The following is a 25,509-nucleotide window of genomic DNA, read 5'->3' as shown; positions in this document are numbered from 1 at the left end:
GAGGACTCGTTCTTTGTGCTTTCAATTAATGTTAACTCTTCCCCCCCCCACATCTTCCACTGGAACAAGGTCTTCAATATTTCTTAACATTTGAAACAGGCTGTCTTATTGAGAGCGTTAAAAAAAAAGTGCTGAAGTTGTTGGATTGAATGAGGTCATTATCTGAGCATACATGGAGGAGGCGCATAGAGCTTGGCCTTTCCTTTCAGTGTCATTTGCTTTTGTGTTTAAAAGGCATAATGTGTTCACATCTTGTCAAGAGAGAAATATCTGGTTACAAATTTAAGAGCAAAAATTAACTACTACACCACTCTTTTCTGCCCTGATTTCCTGTGAGTTCACAAGTGAGCTTTGAAAGTAAACAGGCTAATCTGATCACAGTGGAAAGTACACAAAAATCTACTGTGAAGTGAACCGCAGCTATTTGAATACAGACACCTTTTTCGCACGTATCCTCTAAAGTTATTTGCACACAAACAGTGAATTGTAGCATCTCCTATCTAAACTGAGAATCAAACAGAGCCTACATGTTTGTGCAAACTGTTTGTCTTCTCTGAGAAAGGAGGGATTGGATTCCAACGTCTTCTCAGACAGGGTCTCTGCGAAGCTCCTTAAACACTTGGAGAACACCTTTGGGGAAATCTCATGACACCAAGAGCAGAGGAAACCTCTTCCCATTAAACCGATGGAAAGAAAAGCAAAAAATTCGAATGACGAACCACAAGCTGACCATGGTGAACTGACAGCACATACCACTCTATTGGAAAAAAGGCACGAGTCATAGCTTTAGCGTTAGAAAATATGTGCAAGTGACCAGACAGCGCTCGATCCTCAATCTGCCCTCCCAGTGTCACGTGCAAATGTGAACGGAATAAGCGGCTCTGTCTCGGCCATAACGGGTTGCTACGCTGCCATTGGTTTCGCCAGGAGCCAAAATGTTGTGATTGGTGCAATATGGGTCCAGATGATACTGGAGTGGGCCTGCTTTCGCTGAGCTAAATGACAGATGGGAGAGGGAGATTAGTCATGCAACAATATACTGTGGCCACACTTAGTGTGCACTTCATCCTCAAGGCTAGGACAGAGTTCCAAGGAAATGTGTGGCAGGGATGTGATTCTGCTGAAACAGGGGGGACTGTCCACATCAGGCTGCCCGCTCTCTCTCTCTCCCCCTCTTCTCTCTCTCCCCTTTCTCTTCCCTTGCCATTTCTCTCTTCTACTTTTGCTTTTCTCTCTCCCTCCCTCTACCCTGTTTCTCTCTCCCTTTTCTTCTGCCTCTTCTTCCCTCAACACTTCCCTCTTCTCCTTTTGCTTCTCTCTCTCCCTCTTCTTCCCTAAGTTTCCCTTTCTCACTTCTTCTCTACCTCCACCTTCCTTGACTGATTACCTCTCCTTCTTCTGCATCCCTTTCCCCCTTTCTCTCCCCCCCTCTCCTGCTCTCTCTCAATGCCAGCTATCGCAGATCTCCACAGCATCCATGTGCCTTGCGGCATGGAAAGACCCAGAGGGTCGAATTGTCGTAATTAATCGAAACGCGGCATGCGCGACCACTCCAGCCAGCTCCTGCAGTCCGGCCTGTCGATAGGGCTCTCCCGTCTCTGTGCCCAATGGAGGAGGCAGCCTATACAGGATCAAAGCCAGCCTCTCGTTCAGAAGGAGCGGCGATCTTCGCGTATAGCGCTTGGGTGGTGCTGCATCAGCCTTGCAACACCACCCTGAGCATCTGTGTTTGCCAGAAACATGCCCTTCTTCATTACAAACACAAGATAAAAGCCCTCGTGCTACACAGCCCGGCTCATACTGGCATGGCCGACGTACCTCAGCAATCTGCACCCTGGCCTTAGGACACAGAGGAGCAGCAGGAAGTCACTTCATTTTAACCCATCTTTAAATCAAACTGCAATAGAATACCTCTCCTCTGCAAACAAACTTGACAAGGAAACAGTGTCCCAACTTCCAGCAGGAAGCCTGTTGCTCAACCTAGCTTGCGGTTTCGCTGGAACCATGCAAATGCATTAGATGGAGAGAGAATCAGAGCATTAATGACAAGACTCTGGGCGCAAACACTTCGAAGAACATTCACACATGACCCTCAAAAATCCATTAACAATAACTGCATAACACCCATATCTGCGCATGTGCTTTCCGTCGCTAGCCATTTCTGTTTGGGGTGGGGGATGAGGGGGAGAATAATAAGAGGACAATGGCATCATTAAGTAGCTCTGAGCTTCAGCTGAACAGGGAGAACATTTCCATTTCACAGGATAGGCATGTTACATCATCAGCACAAGTGATCAGACACAGAGCAGATTAGGAGGGGAAAAAAGAGGAAAATTGTAAAAGAATTAACTGAATTAGAATTATAAAATTAATGGTTAGCCAAGGAATAGCTTCAAATTAGACTACTTGGTACTATACAATTACTAGCAAAGATAACAGAGTCAAATCAATGGAACGGCAGAAAAATGTTCACACTCTGCACTTGTGGAGCAGTAAATGTTAAAGCCTAGAAGGCCTGTTTTTTTGTACAATGTACATGCCATTTACCCCGGCCTTAACCTGGTCTCAAACGCATTAGCATTAGTTGTAGCTGTCAGTAGGCTGCTTTATTGTGTTCCGCGGGGGTTTGTCAGGTACTATCACAATATGTGGGAGAAGAATTCCGTGCTCCTGTCACTCTCCTCTCTTGTGTGTCCACATCTTTGTCACATCTCCGCTCCACTTATTTACCCCCCCGCCCCCGCCCCCGCCCCCGAATTCCTGTGTCGTATACTCAGTGAGAATAGAGTATGTGAGGCCTCTGTTCAATCTAATCACAATGTACATTGACTAAACTCTTGAATGACACATTTTAAAAAAAGTGTTCTTGGTTCCACCACAATGATTTTCATCTCAGCAAACACCCTACTTGTACTGTGTAAAAATGGAAAAAAAATATTTACTTGAACTTTTTTCTTACAAGTTAGCTTGACAGCTGGACTTCATTGAAATAAGTCCATAGATTTCAGGAGCTTTCAAAGATGCTTTCCATATTTTTCCATATGGTATTGAATAAACTGTACGAAACAACACAGAATGCTGATGGTTCATCTCATTCCCAGTCTTGACGCTGGAAAGCACAGCAAAAGCAACCAGTATTTACTAACAAACAGCACTTCATAACATGTAATTTCAACTTTATAACATGAAGAGGACATTTCCTGCCAATGGAAATGTGTTCTGGTGACCAGCGTCGACACCGCACCACAGTGGCGGGTGTCAGCAGACGGGACCCGGGGGCGCTTCCCCGGGCCTGATCAGCCCTGACGGGGACCCCAGCTCGTGCCGGCCGGGGCGTGCTCCCACACGCCTCTGTGCAAGGCGCGAAAGCTCAGCGGGACACACCTCGTGACCGTGTTTGACGACCGGGTTTGAGCAGGGCGATAAAGGCGATAAAGCACGGTTGCAACACGGGAGGGAGAGGACAGGGGGGACAAACAAGGCCTTCTGAGAGCCACCGCGAGCCAAACCACATATTTGCTGCCTATTTAGACTTGTTTTTTTTGAAGGGGATCTGCCCTTATGCATTTGAAACGCTTTGCTTTGTCCATCATTAGTCATAATGCATGGGTCGTAACCGACAATTACAAGTGTGAAAGCTTCGCACGGCAGATAAGAAATCTCGATACAGTGAGAAAGTGGGCGGTGGAGCCCTGAGGACCAGATGATTAGCCTCAGGCCATCTACTACAATTTAACACTTCAGTGTTTGCTGGTGACTTTTTGTTTAAGCAAGGAGAAAAATGTGCCACGTTGTGACCCAAGTGACCCATGTGCCATGTGACCCATCAAATTGGTTGCCATTTTGGGTAATGACCATAACAGGGCTGTAACAGTAGAATAACAGCGACCTTCTCCTTCAGCGCTGTTCTTGCATAAATAATTCCATTCCCTCTTTCCTAGCACTGCAAAGAAACTGAAAATATAAAACTGGAATGATGACCATATTCAAGTAAAAAAAAACAGTTTATTCATTGGACAAGAGAGGCAACATATCACTGCACTGGCATGCATACAGTGTTTCTCACCCCATATTTTGCCTAACACATTTTTTGTCCTCCATTCATCCCCTCTATTAATTAAACTTTCTCAGGTAGCCCTGCAACAGTGTACACATGAAGAAAACACTAATCTTAATATGCTGGTAAAAACATGTCAATAAAATAAACACAGAACTGGCCAAAAGAAATGGGCTGCCTTCTACCACTGCAGGTTACGACAAATTCAGATTTCTAATACTAAAATTTGCCATCTGATTCCAAAGACTTTTCAACATGATAGGCGTTACAGGGAAATACTGCTGCACCACATTCAAAACATAACATTATTTATTATTTACTTCAAATGGCTAGAGTCATTTAAAACTCAAATATTCTAATATCATTTTAGTCAAGGTATGTAAGTGGAACTACAGCACAAGATGGCAAATATATCATCTTAGAACATTTTTTTTACTCTCCTCTCTCTCTCAAGGGCACCATATTTATACAGACCCATTTGTGACCATATAGATTATTGTACTTGGAGAAGAAATAAGGTTCTACAGTCTCCTAGTAGACGACATCACTGCCAAGTCTAAGTAGACTATAGACTTGACTTTTCTATGAGAGAAGAGTTTTAAGTAACGCATTATTAGACTAGTCAAATACATTTAGACTGCTTAAACATAGTAAGATCCTTTTATTACCTTGGTGAAATACTGCCTACATTTTTGAGTGGTTTCTCTGAAAAAGAAAATACCTTTGACCATGATAACAGAAGTACAAATATGGCTCATCTAAAGACTAAAATACCAAACATACCTTTATCTCAGGTTTATTTCTCAAAGCACAGAACACATGCTCTCCTGACAAACCTCTCCAGGCTAAATCAAATGGTTCTTTCACTGAAGGCAATTTTGTACTGGACAACTTGTGGATTTTTAAAGGCGTTACTTCTGCATACATAGCATATACATATGTACATAATTCCTTTTACAGTCATGACAATGAATTATCAAGAATCACAATTACAAATGCGGACTTCCTAAATGATATGGAATTTAAAGCGTTGAATTTCACATGGAGACATGTTATATCAAAGTCACAGCAATATGGCTGCATTTTGGTACATGCTACCACTCAAAATTAAACTTTACTACACTACTCCCTTCAAAACAAATAACAAATGCTCACACTGCTTTTATTATATGAGACATCCCCACAGAGAAAGGCAGGCGTCAGAGCTGGGGGGCAGTGGGGGGTAGGGGTCCTACAGGACGTCTGCAGGGACAGGTCCATAAATCTAGAAACCCCATGACCCCCACATGGTAGATCTGTGACCGTGGGGGGGTGGGTCCACAGACTAGTACACAGTTTGGTTTGTCCTTTCTCTTCTTCAGTTGTTCCTTTGACAAGGACGTCAAAAAACAAGGACCCCCAACCGCAACGTGAATCCAGCTACAAGGAAGGTTTCATCATTTCCAAGCAAAGCGAGGGACGAACATCGGTCTTTGTCCGCAAAAGAAAGGCTGTAACTGATTACAAATACTCTCCTTCCCTGCCATTCAGTCCATTTATATTAATGACATTAAATACTTACACGACTCTGATATATTAGTCTATCATCAGGCAGAGAATTCAATTAATGGTGACCTAAAAAAAAAAAAGCCCATCCCTTTCAAGCCATTCTCTGCGTAGACGTTTTGCATTTCAATGGCACGTATCCATGAAAGAGCGTGCCCATCTCATGCGGCGGGGTCCGCTCCGCGCCTCGGCAATGTGGGACGCGCTTCTTTTATTCCCTTGGAGTGTACTACGCTGCGGAGGGAGTCATTATCACCCTATCAAAATGGGCCGCACTGTGGCCAGCCTATTTGCGAATTCCTGTTTCTCATCTTTCGGCGCTCAGATACAGCGTACGGGTATATGCCGCATTTGGAACACTCTACACTGTTGCATTAATGATTAAAAAAAAAAAAATCAGCGCGGATTTTATCTTGCGTGACATTCACCGTAAAGAATGTTCATTTTAGCTTAGACATGCTACGTGCTTTCTTAACATGGCATAATTTTTTTTGCACAAGCTTCGAGAGATGGTGTTGGGAACTCTTCGACAAATATGAACATGCCTTCAATTACCCCCTTCCCCCCCCACCCCCCTCACATTTCCACCCCGTAAAAATTGCTGTCTGTTCATAGGGGGAGAGACCGGCCTCCAATCGCTACTGTGTGACCTTGTTATTTTTAGCCCGGGTGCCGGGGTGTACAGAGAGAGGCGTAATGATTACGATTTGCCGGAATTAGCTCCCGAGTTGTAGAGGAATTGTTTCAATTTGTACCGATTGCCTCTGGCGCACCTGGATGAAGCGGCACATTTCGTGATTGGGCCTGTCCGGCTTAATGAACCACATACGACATATTGCGGAAATTGTGCCTATCTGTTTGCCATTTTTTGCTCCTGCTCCTAAGGTCAACTGCGTAAATGGGATTCTTCCCTCCAGATAATTAAATGCCAGACAGCACTTTCTTAAGATGCTCTATCCTCACAAGCCTCCTAACACCGGGATGTCATCAGGGGAGGAAATGGGTCCTTCATGATATTTTTACTTGAGGCAAACTAAATGAAAACTGAGGCTCTTGGTGTTGTCCAAGGTATGGCTACCTACCAGTCCTCCCTTGAACCCTAAACTCCAAAGCTGATAGTACTGTACCAATCAAATCTGAGGAAGACATGTCAAAGACATCTCTCTGCATCCCTTAACCCATTCTCCAGTCTAGCGCAATATGCCTGTAGTGACACTAATCATCAAGGTTTGAGAGAGGCAGGAGTGTCGTCTACCCCAGTCTTATGAGACAAAAACGGCTGTACTCCAAAACACATGAAAATGTTCTGTACAGACAAAGGAATGACTGGGCAACAAGTAAGCACATGGCAAGAGAGGACCGCTGCTAGTACGTGGCATTAAAGGAGCCGGCGCTCACAGACACGGTATGTGAACCCTACTCGAGTTGGAATCTGACTCCTCAAATTAAGAGAACCAATTTCCCCGGGTTCACGGCACCATGGTAATGAAACTGCAGACGAGGAGAATAAAATGTCATTTTCCGTGGCGAGTCCTGTTGTGTCGTTATCTCAGAATGTGCGATAATGACTTTGTGAATGGCTTTCGTGAACCAGTAATGAGCCGGAGCAGTTACGGCCAGGCTGTTGGGCACAATAATTACTGTATAATCACAAAAACACAATGATCAAGGTATGCTCCATGGTGCAACATCATCTTTTGTTAATTTCAGTAATGCTGGAAATATTTCAATGTCTACATGTTTGGACAATAATTATGCAATTATGCATATTTACAACTATGGGACATTACTGAAATTCCAAGTGTGATTTTTCCCGTTGTTAAGAAGTCATTATTATTAACAGCGGAATGGCATGTCCAAAGAAACAAAATGGGGCCAATTACAGTTTACTGAAATATCCACAGAAAGGTTTTTTCAGAAAGACACAGACCTTGAGAAATCATAAACCATTCATTCCAATATCCTTTTACACCCCTATGAAAGCATATTTTACTCACCTTTTCTATAGATACCCATCTTCTCTGTACTTCTTAACACAAATGAAAGAAAAAAAAATGGGCGAAAAAGGAAAAACTAAAGGATGGGAAAATTACACCCCCCATGGTGAGCGTCAGCGGGAATTATTTTAGAAATTCTCTGCATTGACAGACTATGGCAGAATTTATGGCTGCAAACAGAGTGAAATTGATCTATTCTTTCATATTGGATTTTCTTTTGATTTCAGGTCTCATGAATAAATCTACAGGCCCGGGGTGCTGATGAGTGAACAGGCCTTTTTCAATAGCAATCTCCCCAACGCAGGGCGCAGGCAGAGCGAGGCCGCAAACGTCCCTTCGTTATTGGCGACAACCGAGCCGTTTATTTCATGCCTCTTTAAAGCAGTGGGAATGGGCACGGCCGCTCTGTCAGATAATCTCCATCTCAAGCCTGTGGCCTGCGGACGGGTCTGGCCGTGCCAGAGCCCATGGGCTGCTCTCTGATCAATGTCTGTTTGCCAGGGAGCGGGGATTGATTTACAAGGGCTGTCAAAGCCAGCTTCTCCACCTGCCCCTCCACTGTGTGGACACCGCGAACGCCGCGTTCTGTCTGCTTTTTTCCAAATACATTAAAATGGAAGATCTTACAAGAGTTGATGGTTTTTCATGGAATAATTCCAACAAAAATGAATGAAGAAAAAATTTCTGGAAAGGAACAAAAAGGGTCCTTTTCAGTCCTCATCTTTAGAAACCTTAACCTGAGCTCACGCTCACCTTTGAGTGAACAGGGTAGGCACAAATGCATAGGAAACAATAGCTGCAAATAATTGTTTTTATAGTGAAAAAATATCATCTGTCAGTCATGAACCCATGCTAAAGGCTTTGCCATGTGCTGAATCATGTTCAAAAGTAAAGAAAAGTGACAGGCACCAAGACTGTCTGCACAGAGCACCAGCAAGCTCCTGCAAAACTTTTGGAATGTCAAAAAAGGGCGTTTGTTTGTTTCCCATTCATGACCATCACCTCTCACCGGGCCGCTAATGGTACAGACGTGGCATTTCATTTCCTGGAAGATACTGTATTTGCTGTCCGTCAACAACAGTCCTTTTTATGGCATCTCCACAACGTGCTCCATCAGAGGAGAAATGGCTCACAAATAGCGCAGCGATCAAGTTTGCCTGCGATGAATCACATACTATAGCTACGATTTCTGCATTGCGTACCCGTGCCAGAATCGTGTCACGCCAGCAGGTCTGATGTGGGTCCATGGAGTAATCTCTGAGTAATGATGGATTTCCGCTCCGGGTAGTGTAGAAACTAGCATGTCATGCAGTAGAAACCAATCCAAGAGGACTGGCCACATGCTAAGGAAAAAGTAGAAGTAGCTAAAGTAGAGATCGTGTGAGAAACATCACTGCATGGCATTTGGAACAGTGACTTTTTGTAAAGTCCAGGCAAAATGCTCCATTGGTGTGCAAGCCCTATAATTGATTTTTTTGGTCTTCAAGCTTTCAGCTGGCATGAAGGGGGGCTCCATTGCCTGAGGGGGGTTGTGTGGTGAAAGGTGGTTGCGGTGGGTTTCTTTAAACACAAGTGTCACAACCTGGGTCACTATGACTGTGTTCCCAGAAGGAAACAGGGGGAAGACTAACCCCCCCCCACCGAGCACTGTGAGAGTCAAACCCAACACCCACCCTCCCACATTCACTTTGCCCACTTCCCCTTCTGCTTATGCAGCTGCGTCCACTGAGTGAGACCCTACTGTTATCCAACATCTCCAGAGAAAGGTGCTCTCTAACCTCTCCGTCAGAATGCCCTCCTTCCACCAAATGGAGAGGGCCCACGGTTACGCATCCACACACTCGCACCAGAGTGATTAAAAGCGTCACTCAGATGCCTTCCCGTGTTCCTCAGAAAGGTAGAGTGCAGGGTTTCACTGGGTGCTGTGAGCTATGTCCCTTTCTCACAGGAAAACAGACCTTTGCAGAAAGCAGCACAAACCGCACTTAAACCGGCCGAAGGAATCCTTCACTATGCCCGCTGACGAAACTTCCAAAAATGAATGGCCTTTCAAGTATGTTTTCTTGCGGTTCCATTCGGGAACAACACACCAACGTTCATTCATGGAGCACAGTGCCAAACAACCTATGTTTTCAACCTCTTCTCACAAATACACAAAATGCCCAACTGTCCCAAACATACAGAAAGCACTGGAGTAGCTTTAAGTCTCCACAGATGCATTGCCTGTCGAAAAAAACACAGGACTCAGAGACTCAAAAGATTGTGTATTTACCATACAAAATGATTCCCGTGAATGGTGAAGTGCTGTTCCAGCGAAGACGGCTAAGCTCAAGACCCACTTCTAAGCTAATTATATTTTCCATGAAAGTCTAACAAGTACACTGAAATTACTCACCATTTATTTGTACAAAATTGCCCCTACACAAAACGTAGTACCAAACCGATGGCACAGTTAAACTGTTTATATAACATAATCAGATGATGCCGCTGGTCAACCCAGCGGAAAGTTCACGTATTTGCACATGGCGTCAAGTAAGTACAGTAATGTTTACTGGGCTGTGCTCTGGCTGAGGTATAAACTGCTTTTTAAAAAGCAGGACTGGTGCAGTTGGCCGGGCACGTATCCTGTATGCTAATGGCCAGAGTCGCATGGGTGACCCTGAGCCTGTCTCCCCTTATGCATAATCTGGAGCAGCAGCTCCGGAGCAGAAAAGTTGCAATGCCGGATGAGGTTTGCCTGGACTCTGCTGTCCTTGAATTAAAAAAAAAAAAAAAAAAAACACACGCACACACACAGTGTAGCCCTTAATGGCTGCGTTGGGGTTTATTACTGGGGAAGAGCACAGAATTAAGCAGTGGCCCTCCGGAACAGCCGTCATTTGAATACAAACCACAAATTGCAAACAGTTTCAGTAAATGAAGTGACTGAGCGCCTTTGTTCCAAACGGCCGTGCATCTCCCCGCCGCTCGCGAAAGGAGTGGAGAGAAGCCTATGAGCCGCTGCCACTGCTGCCATAGCCAGTGCTGAGAAAGGAAGTTATTGAAGCCTGGATTTCCTGCTTCTCGGCTGCGGCCAAGAACTCTGAGGTTTGTAGTGGCTTCAGGAACTGACTCATCTAATGATTCATGGATTAGATATTGCTTTTCATGTGTGTCTGGTCATGGGATCTGCTTGCTTAGCCTAAACAACAGTGGGGGCAGGGGGGCGGTGGGTGGGTGGGTGGGGGTACGAAAAGGAAAAGGGAAAAAGGGGGGGGTGAACTTGCGACAATGCCCCGACACCACCCAAATCATTGCTTTTCTAATAAGCGCACATCAATGCACCATTTCCAGCTACATTATTTTTTCATTTAGCTGTGGATTAAGCCAGACATGTGGTTTGAATTACGAGACTATTACTGAAAAGTGCTGAAGCAGTTGTTTTGCTTAGCTACATGAGTTACATCAAGAATGAGGGACCAAAAAAAAAACTTGCATTTATGTATGCTGTACTTTCACACTTTTAATGAACCATGTACTTTACAGCAACACAACAGATACATTTATGAAAGAGTAAAGAAACTATTTACAAGTTTTTCTGACATAATACATAGTTCTGCTTCTTAGAATAACCCATTCATAACCCCATGCTATACAAGTCAATTAAGAAATTTTACAAAATACAACAAAGTTGCTTCAGATGTCAATCATAGCCATATGAGCCTGTGTAAGCTTTCGATAATCACAAGGTCATTATTACCCCGGGTTTACTTTTGCTTTACCGTCTTAAATTTCACAGCTTCTCATAAAAAGTGATGGAGAGCTTTTAGGAGTCATTTAAAGGACTCGACCTAAATTCCACCACTACCACATCTTTAACAATGGTCCAATGCAAGCTGTTCAACAGTGCCTTTGAACAACAGCATCTAAGACCATTTGTCCACATTTGTGCACCTCATAAAACACGTGAGCACTCATCTGTGGCCACCTAGGAGTGTCACATAGGCAGTCACACCATCCTGCGGAAGTGACAAAGTCCCTTCCGCAGGGGCCCGCAAACAGGGGGACAGTTTCTGTCATTCGGGCAAATGCAATGGAACCGTACCTGGCACTCACCATCCGAAGAATGGCAATCGGACACGTTCAGTTAATTAAAAGAATGAATAAAAGAAACATGTAAGATAGCTCAACAGACATAGAAAGGGTTTGCGGGGGTGGGGGGTACAAATGAGCTGTTTGCCATAATTATGCCTTTGGAAAAAAATAAATAAATAAACAGCATTTACAAAGGCGGTTGACAAGGCCAAAGTGCACTCGGTAGCTGGCAGTCATTTTATGGCTGTAGTCCTGAAACAGATTTACTTAGGTGACGTCAGTGGCTCCGGGCCAGCTTTTCCTTTTGGTGGCACTTGACGTCCGCCCCTCTGAGCCCTCTCTGACACTGCACAGCGGCAGGCCGTACTAAAAAATTCCCTTTGTGACGCAGGGTTTACCGTGGGGCACAGAGGGGGCAGCCCTTTTACCCAGCACGCGACTGCTATGGAGGAAGCAGTTTTTGTCCCCTAAAAAAATCCTTATGATGCCTCACTGCACCTTGACCCAGTATGCCGCTGTTACATAAGCTCCACAGTGCCACAAATTTACAATTTACCTACAGATCGCTCTTCTGTTTCCAGCTCTGCCTTTGGTTTTTTGGTGACCAAAACTCAGGCAGAACTGCTGGCCGATTCTCCCTCCATTAGACACAGGAATGCTTCGGGCCAATCAAATTCCCACAAGGCATTTCTCAGCCTTTTTATCAGAAGGGAGTGAGAAAATATTACCAGCCCTCAGATTTTTGCTCCTTTTGTCAGCTTTCGGTCTCCTCAAAAGGGTTTCTGGTTCCTTAAAGAAAACTGCAAATTAACAAAGGGAGACCTAAAATGGTTCCCTCTTGCAGAGCACATTTCATGTACCCTAATTTTCAGTTTAATCAACAAAAATAAATTATTCAATGTTGTACGAGGAAATAATCACAGACATTACGGAGAGACATTATGGTCATTCTTAAAACACAAATGTCCTGAAGACCTGAACTACCTCCCATAGTTTCCACAGATTGCTCCACCATTTTGTTTTCCAGTCGTGACTTATGACATTTGACCACAGAAAGTTTTTTTTTTAAATAGGAAACAATGTCCTTTGCAGAATGAAGAGACAGACTTGCCTGTTTGCATTGGCCTGAATCCCTGTAGGATTCTGAGTTTAGAGTAGGGCCATAGCTATTGAGAAGGGAAAATAGGGTTTTCCAATTTCATATGGTAATGAAGATGCCAACATGTGGTTCACTCATTACTTCACTGTGAAGATCCCTCATTGAGGTGTTTGCTTCAAGAGAATCTCTTGGGACCCATAGATCTCACGTCTCTCATTTTTTTAATCCTTCTCTTGTTAGAGAATGACCTCAAGCAATTAAATCTGATATCTGATCTATTGGAAAATGTGAAACCTTTACCACTGGCAAGCTACACCAAAGGGAAAATGTCCAGCCATAGACAAAAATGTATTCACTTGAAAAACCTGCCACAGAACCAGCCACTGCCATTGCTGAGGCAGTGTTATAATCCTCAAACCTGCAGTTTTGTACAGCCGATGATAACAGATGAGTGAGAAATGAATTGCAACAATTCCACTCCAAGTTAGGAACAGCATACATGTAAATGCAACCGCTGTGCGTAGGTGCTGAAGTGCAAGGTAATTTAAAGCAGGGGCAGAAAATGCAGAGAAGCTGCATGCATAATCAACGTCAGACTAATGCGATTTACTGCAGCAAACGGAGACCAGCAATTCAACTGCAATAGATTAAGTCATCTTGGCCAGACACAACTCTGTTAAGAAACTGACTGAGGGAAAAATTATTAACCCATAAATACATTAATAACTCCCAATAATCACATGCCACAAATTACCCTCCTCAGATGTACGCGGCTAAGCTGGATCATGATGGCCAGCACTGGTTTATGAGTAGCTAATAACGCAAACTAATTCAATTACATTCTTTTTTTGTTGGTTTGTAATGTTTGGTTTTCTGAATGTGGAAAATAAGTACTTACTCTCACACAGTTAGTGTATAAGGTACAGCTCTATCTTTTCAAGGTCAGTGAAATACTAAGAAGTCCACTACCCTCAATAACATGTGTAAATATGCCTACTTCACTTTCTATTACAATATAGAGGAAAAGGAAATCAGTTCAAACACTCTTAGAATTAGAATCCAGAAGACTGAATGCTACTTTCCACTGCTGAAAAAGCACAAGGACTTCAATCAAGTGCACACACAAAATTTCTTTTTAGCTAAACAAAAACACAACTGTGAGAAAAATCACTGTCCAAGTTTTTAAAGCGACATTGGGATTACAGAATGATTAAAACTCATACTCAACGCACAATGAATAGTTTACACTGTGTTATAAATAAAATACAGCATCTATAAACTAATGACATTACTGCATAAAACCTGATCATTAATTTTCTTTATTTCTTACAGAAAATAAGTGAAAATCTAAAATGTAATGTCCCTTACATAAGAGTTCAGTATTCAGGCATTCAGAAATAAGGAATGTGAATGACAGAGAAGTCTCTGCTTCTGAGAGCTGCTTCTCTCCTCAATTTTTTCATGTTGTGTCGCTGTGTGCCACTCCACCCCCATCACCCCCAAAGAATAAGCGATCAATATATACTTGATTTATAACTCCCAGCAACAAGTCTATTTTTCCAGTCTCCATGAGCCTTCTAACCATGTAATGGTGACCCTTTATTTTTTTTATTTAAATGTTAGTTTCAAATAATAATGTAGGAAATGCTAATTTTATTCCATTTCATTTTGCTTTTGTCTGCCTCTGGTCCTCAGAATGCGAAGCCGTCTGTGTGTTGCTAGCGCTAGGCTCGCACATGCTAAAATGGGTATAAACTCAAACTCCACATATTAAGACACAAGCAGGCTTAGCACACAAAGAATGGACCATATTTCTGGCTTAGCCAAGCATTTGCAGTCTGTATTTAAGTGTTTAAGAGATCAAGCAGAGTTTTTAAAAGAATAAGTAACAACAACTCAATGTGTAAACGCAATTTGCTCCATTTGCACATAGAGAAGGCAACACAGCAAAATGTATTCTAGGCTTTGTATACAAACAAAAACATCCTGAACAGGTAAAAAAAAAAAAAGAAAAAAAATCACAGAATTGCAAATTAGTTAATGTTCCTAGCTTTAACAATTAAGAATTTCTCAATTCTCCTACCTAGTACACTGAAGGAAAGAAACTTACTGTATCTAAAAATCACAATGAAGTTACACCTAAACACATTAAAAACAGTTAATGTAAATCTATGTTAATTTTGTACTGGTTTTCAAGAACAACACAATAATTCAGCACATAATATCACATTAAAGCTGCCTGCATGACAAGACACCACTTGAGATGGAAGAAAATATGCATCCTTCTCATCTGGAAACAGAAATGAAGCTGCCATGGAGGAGGCACAGAATTCTGCTCACCAAACGGAAATATCAAGCACATTCATAATTCACGCATTTTCTCTGTCCTAAAAAGGTGAATGTGCTTTTCTAATGTTTATTCCAGCCTTCATTCTGCTGGCTAGCAAACAGCCTAATTAAGTGACTGTTACAAAGGAGCATGACTTTACTGAGATGAAAGCGCTTACATTGTGCAGAGTAGCATTGTCAGAGTATGTGTGGGCTTGGCTTTGCCAGAGAACTTACAGATAAACTAAATGCAACATAACAAGTGAGTGGTGATACGTTTCCATCGGTTTTGCAATTTGAAACATATTTTTTAAATAGACAAAAAGCACCTAAAGCAGATAAGACGCATTTCACAAGTTCTAGGGAGTTTGAGTCTGGAAGCACAAAAGGTAGTCAAAACCACATGCTATCCTGAATATGAGATTCCAGTGTAAGGACAAAAAGCCCCCCCCCCGCTGCCACACACACACACACACACACACACACACACACACACACAGCCTAAAACAGCATGCGACTCTAATATGCAGCATATTAAAATCCTATTGATAAGTTAAATTAACAGATAGCTTATCTGAAGCATACACAAGCCATATGGTGCCACGGACACTGCTGCCTGTTGCTGGCATAACAATAGGCAGGCCCAGACAGAGTGGCAGGAGCAGTGTGACAAATGATCGTTAGGCAGGATTTTCAGAGCCGCGAGTGCGAGAGCAAACGTTCATATTTGCATTTTTCCCCCTCTACAGGTGCATGAAAGGACCAAACCAGATGTCAACTTGAGAAAGGCACTGTTTGCCTTCTGCGATTCGACATCATCGCACTCTCACAGCCTCAACGGCAGCCAAGACAATGAGTCCTTCTCTCCTCCCCCGATCCCCCACAATCCACCATTCCCAGAAGTAACCCAATCCACTGAGTGTCCTAGCAGTGCACCAATTGTCTCCACATTTCACAGCTGAAGTACTACATTCTCTTTTCCAACTCTGTACTGATTTTAAATTTTCATATTAAACCTTGATCTTTCTGATCAAAAACTATCCATACATCTTTTAAACGTTTTTCAACATCTTAGACTTAAAATAATACAGAGATTGTCTTTCCAACTAAGTCTTAAAGGGGCAAAACTAAATCGCAGAATTGCAAAGGTAGTACTGAAAATGTACGCTGTGTGCGATGTGTAAATCACTGAATAAAAAGATGTGTTCACATTTTAACTTATATCGATTAAAGGTGACCGTTTGCAGGATATTTTTCACTGCCACCACAAAGACACATATTTCCTGAAGTGTGTTAACCTTGTCTCCAGTGAGTCACCATGACTAAATCAATCTAACAGCCATAGAGAGGCCACTAGAACCATATGGTGTGGGCTTCTGGGAAGGGGGGGGGGGGGGGCATGGTTGAGTACTGTACTCATAAGGAAATTTGTGAACAGTGTGCATGTACTTTGGAACAATAAAGTCAAACTATATTGTTAAAAAAACCACCAAAAAAGTGGCTAAAATCTGTCATCTCTTTGATGCAAAGGAAGGGGAAAAAATAATAAGTCCAGGTTTGGCGTTTTGTCCTCTCAGTGGAGTGGAGCTCCGAGGAAGCGGTCACAATGACCCCGCAGACCATGGAGAAACGTAGGGCTGTAACCTGAATTAGCCTTCGCGCTGGGAACCTGGTTGGGCTTATGCAAACACTTAGCCCAGCGGAATCAGGATTGCCTTACACATGCTCCCCAGAGAGCAAAAAGCACCTCTGCTTCCTTTACATATGTAATCCACCAGGGCTAACTTTGCAAAGCCACAGCAACAGCTACCATTTTCTATTGAATTAAGGAATCTGACAAAATGTAAACACATGTTGTTCGACCCTAGTCTAGATTCGAATCCGAGTCTGCTGCACACACTTGGACATTCTCCATATTCTATGGCTGCAATTGATTATTCCACATAAAATCTGCACACATGAAAACGCTGTTTTCTCCATATTCCCCGATTCTAGAAACAACAATGGCAAAACATGTAGGCCTGAACTGTTCTCACAAAACGACCACTTCTCATTGTTGTGGTATTGAAGCATCTTGGACACTGTTTTTATTTGTTGGGCAAGGGTTTGTTTAGGCTTTTCTTATTGAAAATACATAATCAGAATATTTTATTTGAACCTCCCACACTGAATTTCATCATTCAGATCACAAACAAGTCTTAAGGTTTTAGCTTGTGCTTTGCTGTCATTATTGACAGAATTAAGCAATTTGGATAGTCTTGTGTAGTAAAACGAGGAATAAACACACTGCAAGGTGTGTGTGTGTGTGTGTGTGTGTGTGTAAAAATAATTACAGCATCCATGCTTTGTGCAGTTTCAATTTATGGACCTACAGGTGAACAGTATAGCAGAGAATATTACACGGGTAAAACACAGGTAAGAGGGTATGCGTATTCAAATGATGGTACTACGGAAACTTATGCTGAAAAACTATCAAGACTATTGGGGGATCATGCGTATCACAGACGACCAACGAAGAGGAATTCATAAAACCACTACCTGATATTCATCTGCTCTTACAGTTCATATAAATGATGTCAAGATTTCATTAGCCTAAGCGTCCCTGCCAGTGTCACTATCCGCATTCTCTGCTGCATCTTTTAATAATGCGCTCCTTATCACTGGCCATGTTTAAGACGCGGTGGAGTGGGGGTCGTCGGGCGAGAGACAACGCTGTTCTCACAGTAACAAATGCGATGCAGGCTGGTGTCCAACAGGTCCTTCGCCTGCCGACACAAAGCCACCATTGCTAAGAATGGTATTTATTTTCCTGTGCAATCAAATTCACTTCTCACCAACGTGACATGTCGAGGGGTTAACTCCGAGAGCAGTCAATCTGTTTACTGTACGACATATCATAATGGCCCAGTTAGAGTCATCAACAAACAACACATTGTGTCTTGCCGCTCACTCTCTAAAAACGGGCAGCAGTGAAATAGAAGACAGTAATTAACAAAGAAAGGAGGTCTTTTCCCAAATCACACAATGCTTCAAATTGTCTGAGAGGACAGAGGACCGGGAAGCAGTTTAAATATTTCATATTTCAGCACAGCTTTAGGCTTGTTTGATAGATGTCGCATGCTTTTTAAAAATCCGTAAGTTGTGTGTTGTGTGACAGGTCATGTATAAATGCAATATGAGAGACAGAGGCAATATATGTCTTCAAAGTAATATATTTCTCTATTATGTGTAGCCATGGTAAAATAAATAAATAAAAGAAGCGGCTTAAAATGGTGTGACCTTGATGTTCAATATTTAGTTCAAACGATGGTGTAGCCTACTGGGCCTACTATTTCACGTAGTTCATTTCAAAACACCAACCGCGCTTTCACGCAATGTGCTTTTTAGTCGTAGAGCAACCTTTGCTAACTCCACTTTTTTTTTCGACAGAAATAGTTATTTCAAAGGCACGTCCTATCAGTATGGTCATATAGCCATGTATCGGAATTGTTCACAAAGTTTGAGTAAAATGGAAAATATAAAGGAAACCACCCGTCGACACCAACCAAATCCCACAACAGTTAAAATTTTCAAGAAAAACGGATGAGTTAGGCCTACTACACACTAACTAGAGTCTGCTTTTACTCTTCGCAAATAAAAATGGCACTCATCCATCCGCAACGTGAACTAAATCCTATGCATTAGCTAGTAAAGTCAGATTTTAAAAGTATAACACTAGACGTAAACTGATCCAACACGAAATGAAATTACGAAAAGTCCATGCATCTCTTCATTTCGAATAACTCAAACCACGTCACTAGAATTAATAAAATGTAGTTATCAAATAACAAACGACAAACAAAAACTAGACAACGAACACTCCCGACTTACCACCCTCGGTCATTATGTTTTAATTATTGACAGAATCACAGACGAGTACTTTTGTTTAGGAGCCTTTCAGCCGCTGTCGCTAATAAATAATTTACAAAAACATCCCACCCCCAAAAAGGACTTTCTAGTGGTCAGTTCAACTGAAAATTAATTCACTCTCGGGTTTAATGTTTAGAAAAACACCCGTGGTCAAACATTACTTCGTCTTTAGTTAAGTTTTAATATCACGATAACTCGGTCATCGGTACGCCTCAACCTACAATTAGGCCTAAATATCCGGGCAAATTATTTTTGGGAATGTAGATAATATCGTCGTCTTAAAAGTAACACCAACAAATCTCAAATATATCCCTGCGAAATCGTTCTTATCAACCAAGCAAGCTAGCTACAAACCGTCAGCAACCCGCCGATAAGCGCAACAGAAATTCAAAACAAAGTTAATGGAATGTAAAGAATTCGGCACAGAATACGTGTAAGCTTAGAAAAAATAAAACGTATACTTACGGTAAAGAAACCAAACGATAAACGAGGAGAACGCGGTGTATCCAGTAGGTGCAACAAGTCTTCTTTGAATACAATGTTTTTTGCCGAGTTGTGAAACGTTCCACACCGATCTGCAAGTCCCAGCCGAAGCGACTATGGAGAAGAAAACAGCAACATTTTGATCCGTCATCTTGTCAAAAAAATCAATTTCTACAACAACTACACGTCCGAGCGTATCCGAAACCGTTTTTTGGACTCTCCGTGTTTTGTGTTCGGCACTTTCTGCCGCCCGGTCGCGCGTACAGTCAGGCTTCTTTACAAAAAATGTGAAAAATTTCAAAGATTTTCGTGCTATGTCAGATAACATTGTGAGTCAGTGGACAAAGTGAAAGCGCCCTGTTGCAACAGCGTCGTTTAAACAGTGTAGTCTGTTAAAACACTCTTTAAAATCTATTTCTACACCGCTCTTGGTTTCTTGTGGCAATTACCCGTTCTTACTTTTCAATCTATTTTATATTTCCGTACAAAAGTCTAAACAAACGAGCTAGTAATTGACCCGAAACCATTTTGCACGCTGGGCTAACTAGATGCAAACTTACCTTAAACAGCTCTGTTATTGCTATCTGCTTTTAATTTTGCTCCCTTTAGTTTTCCCTGTGTGAGCTAATGTAGTTTTTGTAAACTGTGTAAAGTTATCCTTGCGTTTGTGGGCCAGCCGGGTACGTGTACGTGAATCGGCCGCGCACCGACAGAGATGCGAAGAATGCTCGGAATGAGGAGAGGAATGAAATGAACGCGAAGACCGAGTTTGCACCGGGGCGGAGCGAAGGTGGCGTCATCCCAAATCCCATAGCGAGCTGGGGGTAGGAGGGACCAGAGCCGTAAGGATGACCTCACAAGAGACGCTGGATTCAAACTACACGCAGAAAAAAAAAAGAAAGAGAGGGAACTTTCCAATGTTAGGCGTGTTTCCCTGCTACGCAGGCCCTTCCAAATGTGTAATTAACTTGAAAACATATTTCAAAAGACAGAGCTTTAAACAAGCACGCAATTTAAATTTAAATTCGGCTGAACATGGCACCCGTGTAAAGCTGTTTGCAAGTAATACAAGTAATGATCAGTACCAGTAGTGTCTGAAATATTTTAAATGTTATCAATCAAAACAATCAGATATACCGTCTGTTCTGTATAATACCAACAGTATAATCATCCAGTCGTGTAAGAATTTTAAAAGGTATTTCATGTTTGTGTACTTATTGAGTACTTACTCCACAAGAATTCTAACCATTTATTTTGTGCTATCTGGTACACCTGGAGGGGTACCTGATAACAGCAGATCACCTGAGTTTTAATTCTGCAATTCAAACCAGATTAAACATATTGAAATGCTGCAAAATAAGGTTTTCAAAACCACTGACAAAAGAATTCAAATGATCCATTTGGGATAATTAAAAACCACATATAATACTCCTCTTCCAGAATCAAAACTACTTATAATACTTAAAAAATGCTGAACACATGTGATTCTTACTGACAGAGAGCTCTGGAGTGCAGAAAGCTGTTTACATTACACTACATGTTAATCTCTCCATCAGTGCTCCGAAGAGTTGAGGCTCTAGATAATAAAAGCAAGGACTGCTTCATGAGCTAATTTATCTACTTTGTATCAGCCCAGAATGTATCTGCTTTCAGTCAACTGACACACAGGCACTTTATGAGCGGGATGATACCATTTACTGTCAGAAAGCAGTGCGTTAACCAAAGGGCTAAAGTGAAATGTGGTGATTGCATGTGGTGACTTTTACACTGATGTTCATGGTTTTTTGTTTTGTTTTCTGTTTTTTTTTTTTATTTAATAGGTTTTTTTAGGGTTTTCATTATTACTATTTAATAGATTGTGTTCACAGATCTGAAAACCAGAAAATTAGTCTCTGAAGTTATTTCTCAATATGTGTTGAACCAGCTATGGACATTGCAAATGCAGTCAAACAGGAAGGGGTAGTTCTACCCCTTATGAAAGCAACACCTGTGAGCATTCTTTTAGATTTACTCCCACATAGCTGTGACAAGGTGACTTTTCGCCTACAGCGCCATCATAATTTTTGTGTTAGCTCTTCATCTACCTACCTTCTTGTTTATGGTCTTTTGTGGTGCTGTATAGTGACCATTAATGGAAATGTATCGCTACTTCTCCATGTATATTGACAGAAAAAACCTGCAGACTTTGGATGGGTGTTGATTAACTGTTTTTTTAGGTCTATTGCTAAAGGGATGATCTTTTTGCAAGTGAAATATATTATACCACATAAGAGGCAACACAAATAGTAGGAAATAGGATAGCCTTACCTCCTAAACCAGACCTAAACAGCATGATCAAGGTAGAGGTAAAGCAGATGAAGCAACCAGTTCCTCCTCCTTTCAGATCAGCCCTCGAGGCTTTAATTCAAGAGAGAGCAGGGGATGAAGCATGCCTCTACTTGACAAACCAGGTAAAACAGAGGATCAAGGGTTGCTTCAAATCAACATCGGACAGCAGACAACTGCAAAAATTGGGAATGCCTCGTCAAAGACCACAGGGCAAACTTTCAGAGCCCGCTTAATGCTTCAGTGCGGCCTTTGCAGGGACAGCATGTCTGATCATGCCTGCGCAAGTCAGCCATCAGCAGCCTTTATTTTGGCACGACTGCCTTTAAACACGAGGATCTATGAGGACCAGCGACTGGCTTTCTGAAGACATCAATCAGCGCTTGTTATATCTGTTGGTGCATGTTGACTGCACAGCAAAATTTAGGGGAGGTTAGGAGACACAGTTGAAGCTGGAGGTGAGATGTTTTGGGTGCCAGACCTTTTCACCTGGATATTTGTCTGTTCCTCTGAGATACAACATTAAAGCATTATTTCAAATCACTTCTCCCCGACTTATATAATTGCCCCTAAGGTTTAGAGAGGCCAGCCGAAACAGGCTGCACCAGTACAACAGCCGATTAGCCAACTGAGAAACAAGCAGCAAGCCAGCAAACCCAGCCAGCAAGTCTCTCATAATGTATGGGCTCAAACATCAAATAGACATAATTTTTATGTGTTTTTGAATCAGGACACAGTGCTAGCCAGTGCTAAATTGTGCATTACCTTGTGACATAAAACGCTAATCACAAGGGCCCTTCTTGAGTTCTGGAAGTCATACAGTTCCAATCTTAATCTTGGGCCCTTGTTCACCAGGGTGGTGCCAGTGCCTACAATGCTAAATTGTCAACCAGCAGAGGGGAAGCTTATCTATGCAAAGGAAGCCCGCCGTTAAGATAAATCCCATCCTTCCCTGGTTCCTGACATGTATCATAGTCCCAGCAAACCAATTGGGTGCTGTGGCGTTTCATTCACATCTTCAGGCCATCTGCGAAAGACCATTGCACAAGCACATGGTTAAATATTAAATCTGGGTATCCAGGACACCCGCCAGTAGATGCTTGCGTAATGCCGCATTGTAAACTGCTTCATAACCTTACATCTGAGAAGCATTATCACCCATGGTGGATTTGTGAAAGGCCAGCACTTATCTCATTACCTGGGAGATTAATCTCCCGGCAGATTGTTTGAACAATGTTGAGGAAACGTTGAGCATGATTCACTGTCTATTTATCCAATGGGGATGCAATTCACAGGGTAAAGTACAGCACAAAGCCATTTGTTAAATGATGGCACAGAGTGACTGAATTCTGCACTGTTCCTCAAATGTAATTGATGCCTGTGCTGAAGTTCTATACTCCCAGTGCAATGTTACGTTTCATGAAAAAAAAAAACGCAGGCTCATGTTTTCACCTTTTACCAGAATGGATATGTTGCAACCAGAAAAGACTTTTAACTGTCTGTCTCATTCGAGCAAAGTGACCTGTTTTCCTGAGGATTTGGCATGTATTTACCTCTGCATATTTTTGAAAACGTCTTTCATCAGCTGTGTCTTTTTTTTTTTTTTAAGCAAAGAGCACCTTTAAAGTTTTCTTTCTCATTTGCTTAGCTAGATCCCTGGAGTGCTCCACGTTGTTTTTAACATTTGTCAAAGGGTTTCATTCGATAATGATCCCATTGTCCTAGGGGTGTCGTTACACACCAACTTCTGTTTTCTGGGTGGGGCAGTCGACGGGAGAATCAGGTCTGTTTGCACATTGAAATGACTGGGGCTTCGCTCAGAAAAAGGAGAAAGCAGTCCAAAGCAGGAGGGACAGACAGCAGTCCTGCCTGCCTTCAAGGTTAAACTTTGATGGAGCATCATTTTTCTTTCACTTGATGGATTGAATTCATTTGCCCAGAGAGGAGAAAGAGTTTCTCAAGGTCTTACGCAGTGCAAAGTTATTCAAAGGGAATGCCAACGGGTGACCAACTCTGAGGCATAAGGAAAATATGCTGTATTTGTGCAATTCAGAAAAATATAGCTTACTGTAGCTTTTATTATTAAAAAAAAAAGATTGGTTCTGTAAAGTGAATGGAGATATAAGGGAGGTTTAATTAAATGTTTCTCCACTTCATCACATATTGCAAGTCATGCACAAACAGCAGGGTCAGTTTAAGGCAGAACAAACAGTATTCCAGAAGACAAAAGCACTAATCTGACTAGCCTTTGGATTGCAAATGATGGGTGGCCCAGAGTTTTGATTTAATTCTTACCCTAAACGGGAGAGTCCAACCCTTGCCCCAAGCGCCAAACCCTGATGCATACGCATCAGGGTTCAGGGAGGCGGCTGGACTCAAAGGCAACACAAACACTTGGTGTCTTCATTTGATTGACAGAATCTGTCTGAGACACTGTCGCTGGTTTTGATGGCCTAGGTGAGGTGTGCTCAGGTGGAATTGCAAATTGGCACAATCAGTTTCTTACAACCCATAGTTGTTTCAGATGGCTTCTTTCTTTTAATGCCTTTTATATTTAACAAGCTAGAAAAGTACAATGTACATGTAGTGTTTTGTTAGTTTTCTTTAAAAAAAAGTAAAATGAAAAATGAAATTCCTCACTTACCCATTGAAACATGTACTATTTATGGAAAGTGATAACAAATACTTTTCACATCTGCACAGAAATATAACAGATTAATACAACAATTACACCATGCATGAATGATGTATCATATGTCAAATACATTAACAAAACAAAATGATAACATATATTTGAATATGAATATGCCGCCTGCAGAGAACACCCAGTCCCTGTGTACTGAGTCTTCTTTTCTCCTGAGTAACTTCGGCAGGCCACAGAGACTGCGACTGGTGAAGACTCGCAGCTCGTAAAACTGTTTACCCCAAAACAGCCCATCTCAGCTTTCAGCTCCCACATCTCTTTTTACGGCCTCAGTGCTCTGCCTTCAAACCGTTTTACAACAGGGTGGGGCCCCCTGGCACAAAGCCAAGACAGCACCCTGAGGTCACGCTCTTAATGAACAGTGAAGAAACCCGACACCTCTCCCCACCTACAACGAGAGTGGGCCATGTCACCTCTCTCAGGTGGATGGTGGGGGCTGGGGGGGTGGGGGTGAGGGTGGGGGGGAGTGCGATGCAGGGCCCCACACATATCTAACTGCATTTCACAGAACAGAGCATTCCCCACCTTCTCCAGCCAAATTTCATCTAATGCAACAGTTTCCAGGAAAAAGTGTAGAACATACATACTAATATGTCCACACTCTGTAACTGTAACATTTCAAGGCAATTTCTTTATTTATAACTCTCAGGGTTATCATTTTTTCACATTCACCTTTTCTAAGTCGCAATGGTAAAAAAAATGTTAGTTTGCTGGTTGTGAGTGTGTACCTCCACAAGAAGGTCGCCTGAATCCTTTAAAATAAAAGTGGCTCAAAACTGGCCCTGTTTTATGGCTGAATTGTCCACTGACCACAACAGTAATCAGTACAATCAAACACAAAGCTCCCAGAGGGCTGCCTTCCAACCCAGGCCTCTCTTTCCCAGCGGCTATTATCAGCGCTGTAATCTGATATCGGTCAACTGCGTCCCGTGGGCCTTGTGGGACTGCGCTTTGAAGATGTGCAGCGTGTTGACCTTTTCACTCTGAG

General features: G+C 42.3%; 1 protein-coding gene across 4 annotated transcripts in view; it reads right to left on the bottom strand.

Moving 5' to 3' along the window:
- The window catches only part of tead1b (TEA domain family member 1b), a 61,192-nt gene extending 40,983 nt beyond the window's left edge, over window positions 1–20,209 (bottom strand). For all 4 annotated transcript variants that reach the window (XM_036543846.1, XM_036543847.1, XM_036543845.1 and 1 more), the window contains exons 1-2: window positions 20,053–20,209; window positions 19,475–19,606 (exon numbers count right to left, since the gene is read on the bottom strand). The gene's annotated coding sequence lies outside the window, so the exon portion shown is untranslated. The remainder of the gene's footprint in view (window positions 1–19,474; window positions 19,607–20,052) is intronic.
- Window positions 20,210–25,509: the final 5,300 nt, after the last annotated feature.

Source organism: Megalops cyprinoides, chromosome 13, assembly GCF_013368585.1.
Source record: "Megalops cyprinoides isolate fMegCyp1 chromosome 13, fMegCyp1.pri, whole genome shotgun sequence".
Taxonomy (NCBI): domain Eukaryota; kingdom Metazoa; phylum Chordata; class Actinopteri; order Elopiformes; family Megalopidae; genus Megalops; species Megalops cyprinoides.
The sequence above is the reverse complement of the archived record's forward strand: the minus strand, read 5'-3'. Positions and strand labels throughout refer to the sequence as shown.